Raw genomic sequence first — 4,929 nt, 5'->3', positions numbered from 1 at the left:
CCTTTAAAAAACTGTGGTTATGATAATACACCTCTGCAACACAATTGTCCTCAGACATTTGTTAAGTTATACCATAAATGCGATAATAATTATGGATAATGTAGATTACAGTGGTAAAATAAACATGATAACAGAAGACGTGGGAACTTACGTGACTCTTAACAAACTTTATGTATAAATCAAACATTGTTTATTCTGGCCATAACAGGCTAAATAAAATTATCATTTATGTAAATTCTTTTTTATTAAGTAGGTTGTGTAATGAACAGTTATATGTTAAACAAATAGATGAAAGTTTATTTTGATAAGTAAATTTAACAAAGTAACCAACCCAAGACTAACCTTGAGTAGATGTAATATTATGTTGGTCAGGTAACATTTGAATACGATATACATATATATATATATATATATATATATATATATATATATATATATATATATATATATATATATATATATATATATATATATATATATATATATATATATATATATATATATATATATATATATTCTCATTAAGAGAATGCTTAATACTGGAGAATTTACATAAAAAAATACCCGTGAGTAAAGTAACAATTACTGTATAAGAATACGGTAAAAAATTTAAATTTGTGTGATCAATATCAATAATTTACTTGTCACATAATGGCACTTGAGAATAGTTTACCGCGGTGCAGGAAGCTTACAAACAGTGGCATGAGCCAGTCTATTATATCCAGCCTTCCTTATATCGTACACTAACTTAAACTGATTTTTATATACCATATTTAATATTAAATAACAAAGTTTAGCAAGTTAAAACACACAAGAAAACAGTAAGGCGAGACTGCATTGTGATGGACGAACAGGGAAGAGAACCACTTGATAATACTGCAGGAAGTGAAGGTACCAACAGCTGCAGCACTCATGTTACCCTCCCTGCAGAAAGGTACCAACTGCTGCAACACTTGTCTTACTCTCCCTGCAGGAAGTGAAGGTACCAACAGCTGCAACACTTGTTTTACTCTCCCTGCAGGGAGTAAAGATACCACCAGCTGCAACACTTGTCTTACTCTCCCTGCAGGAAGTAAAGATACCACCAGCTGCAAAACTTGTCTTACTCTCCCTGCAGGAAGTGAAGGTACCAACAGCTGCAACACTTGTCTTACTCTCCCTGCAGGAAGTGAAGGTACCAACAGTTGCAACACTTGTCTTACTCTCCCTGCAGGAAGTAAAGATACCACCAGCTGCAACACTTGTCTTACTATCGCTGCAGGAAGTGAAGGTACCAACAGCTGTAACACTCATGTTACCCTCCCTGCAGGAAGGTACCAACAGCTGCAACACTTGTCTTATTCTCCCTGCAGAAAGTGAAGGTACCAACAGCTGCAACACTTGTCTTACTCTTCCTGCAGGAAGTGAAGGTACCAACAGCTGCAACACTTGTCTTACTCTTCCTGCAGGAAGTGAAGGTACCAACAGCTGCAACACTCATGTTACCCTCCCTGCAGGAAGGTACCAACAGCTGCAACACTTGTCTTATTCTCCCTGCAGGAAGGTACCAACAGCTGCAACACTTGTCTTACTCTTCCTGCAGGAAGTGAAGGTACCAACAGCTGTAACACTCACGTTACCCTCCCTGCAAGAAGGTCCCAACAGCTGCAACACTTGTCTTATTCTCCCTGCAGGAAGGTACCAACAGCTGCAACAATTGTCTTACTCTTCCTGCAGGAAGTGAAGGTACCAACAGCTGCAACACTTGTCTTACTCTTCCTGCAGGAAGTGAAGGTAGCAACAGCTGCAACACTTGTCTTACTCTCCCTGCAGGAAGTAAAGATACCAACAGCTGCAACACTTGTCTTACTCTTCCTGCAGGAAGTGAAGGTACCAACAGCTGCAACACTCATGTTACCCTCCCTGCAGGAAGGTACCAACAGCTGCAACACTTGTCTTATTCTCCCTGCAGGAAGGTACCAACAGCTGCAACAATTGTCTTACTCTTCCTGCAGGAAGTGAAGGTACCAACAGCTGCAACACTTGTCTTACTCTCCCTGCAGGAAGTAAAGATACCAACAGCTGCAACACTTGTCTTACTCTTCCTGCAGGAAGTGAAGGTGCCAACAGCTCCAACCCTTGTCTTACTCTTCCTGCAGGAAGTGAAGGTACGAACAGCTGCACCACTTGTCTTACTCTTCCTGCAGGAAGTAAAGGTACCAACAGCTGCAACACTTGTCTTACTCTCCCTGCAGGAAGTAAAGGTACCAACAGCTGCGACACTTGTCTTACTCTTCCTGCAGGAAGTAAAGGTACCAGCAGCTGCAACACTTGTCTTACTCTCCCTGCAGGAAGTAAAGATACCAACAGCTGCAACACTTGTCTTACTCTTCCTGAAGGAAGTGAAGGTACCAACAGCTGCAACCCTTGTCTTACTCTTCCTGCAGAAAGTGAAGGTACCAACAGCTGCAACACTCATGTTACCCTCCCTGCAGGAAGGTACCAACAGCTGCAACACTTGTCTTACTCTCTCTGCAGGAAGTGAATGTACCAACAGCTGCAACACTTGTCTTACTCTTCCTGCAGGAAGTAAAGATACCAACAGCTGCAACACTTGTCTTACTCTCCCTGCAGGAAGTGAAGGTACCAACAGCTGCAACTCTTGTCTTACTCTTCCTGCAGGAAGTGAAGGTACCAACAGCTGCAACACTTGTCTTACTCTCCCTGCAGGAAGCAAAGGTACCAACAGCTGCAACACCTGTCTAACTCTTCTTGCAGGAAGTGAAGGTACCAACAGCTGCAACACTTGTCTTACTCTCCCTGCAGGAAGCAAAGGTACCAACAGCTGCAACACTTGCCTAACTCTTCCTGCAGGAAGTGAAGGTACCAACAGCTGCAACACTTGTCTTACTCTTCCTGCAGGAAGTAAAGATACCAACAGCTGCAACACTTGTCTTACACTTCCTGCAGGAAGTGAAGGTACCAACAGCTGCAACACTTGTTTTACTCTTCCTGCAGGAAGTGAAAGTACCAACAGCTGCAACACTCATGTTACCCTCCCTGCAGGAAGGTACCAACAGCTGCAACACTTGTCTTATTCTCCCTGCAGGAAGGTACCAACAGCTGCAACAATTGTCTTACTCTTCCTGCAGGAAGTGAAGGTACCAACAGCTGCAACACTTGTCTTACTCTCCCTGCAGGAAGTAAAGATACCAACAGCTGCAACACTTGTCTTACTCTTCCTGCAGGAAGTGAAGGTGCCAACAGCTGCAACCCTTGTCTTACTCTTCCTGCAGGAAGTGAAGGTACCAACAGCTGCAACACTTGTCTTACTCTCCCTGCAGGAAGTAAAGGTACCAACAGCTGCAACACTTGTCTTACTCTCCCTGCAGGAAGTAAAGGTACCAACAGCTGCGACACTTGTCTTACTCTTCCTGCAGGAAGTAAAGGTACCAGCAGCTGCAACACTTGTCTTACTCTTCCTGCAGGAAGTAAAGGTACCAGCAGCTGCAACACTTGTCTTACTCTCCCTGCAGGAAGTAAAGATACCAACAGCTGCAACACTTGTCTTACTCTTCCTGCAGGAAGTGAAGGTACCAACAGCTGCAACACTTGTCTTACTCTTCCTGCAGGAAGTAAAGGTACCAACAGCTGCAACACTTGTCTTACTCTCCCTGCAGGAAGTAAAGGTACCAACAGCTGCGACACTTGTCTTACTCTTCCTGCAGGAAGTAAAGGTACCAGCAGCTGCAACACTTGTCTTACTCTTCCTGCAGGAAGTAAAGGTACCAGCAGCTGCAACACTTGTCTTACTCTCCCTGCAGGAAGTAAAGATACCAACAGCTGCAACACTTGTCTTACTCTTCCTGCAGGAAGTGAAGGTACCAACAGCTGCAACCCTTGTCTTACTCTTCCTGCAGGAAGTGAAGGTACCAACAGCTGCAACACTTGTCTTACTCTCCCTGCAGGAAGCAAAGGTACCAACAGCTGCAACACTTGTCTAACTATTCCTGCAGGAAGTGAAGGTACCAACAGCTGCAACACTTGTCTTACTCTCCCTGCAGGAAGCAAAGGTACCAACAGCTGCAACACTTGTCTAACTCTTCCTGCAGGAAGTGAAGGTACCAACAGCTGCAACACTTGTCTTACTCTTCCTGCAGGAAGTAAAGATACCAACAGCTGCAACACTTGTCTTACTCTTCCTGCAGGAAGTGAAGGTACCAACAGCTGCAACACTTGTCTTACTCTTCCTGCAGGAAGTGAAGGTACCAACAGCTGCAACACTCATGTTACCCTCCCTGCAGGAAGGTACCAGCAGCTGCAACACTTGTCTTATTCTCCCTGCAGGAAGGTACCAACAGCTGCAACAATTGTCTTACTCTTCCTGCAGGAAGTGAAGGTACCAACAGCTGCAACACTTGTCTTACTCTCCCTGCAGGAAGTAAAGATACCAACAGCTGCAACACTTGTCTTACTCTTCCTTCAGGAAGTGAAGGTGCCAACAGCTGCAACCCTTGTCTTACTCTTCCTGCAGGAAGTGAAGGTACCAACAGCTGCAACACTTGTCTTACTCTTCCTGCAGGAAGTAAAGGTACCAACAGCTGCAACACTTGTCTTTCTCTCCCTGCAGGAAGTAAAGGTACCAACAGCTGCGACACTTGTCTTACTCTTCCTGCAGGAAGTAAAGGTACCAGCAGCTGCAACACTTGTCTTACTCTTCCTGCAGGAAGTAAAGATACCAACAGCTGCAACACTTGTCTTACTCTTCCTGCAGGAAGTGAAGGTACCAACAGCTGCAACCCTTGTCTTCCTCTTCCTGCCGGAAGTGAAGGTACCAACAGCTGCAACACTCATGTTACCCTCCCTGCAGGAAGGTGCCAACAGCTGCAACACTTGTCTTACTCTCCCTGCAGGAAGTGAAGGTACCAACAGCTGCAACACTTGTCTTAC

Source organism: Cherax quadricarinatus, chromosome 35 (genome assembly GCF_038502225.1).
Source record: "Cherax quadricarinatus isolate ZL_2023a chromosome 35, ASM3850222v1, whole genome shotgun sequence".
Classification (NCBI taxonomy): domain Eukaryota; kingdom Metazoa; phylum Arthropoda; class Malacostraca; order Decapoda; family Parastacidae; genus Cherax; species Cherax quadricarinatus.
The sequence above is the reverse complement of the archived record's forward strand: the minus strand, read 5'-3'. Positions refer to the sequence as shown.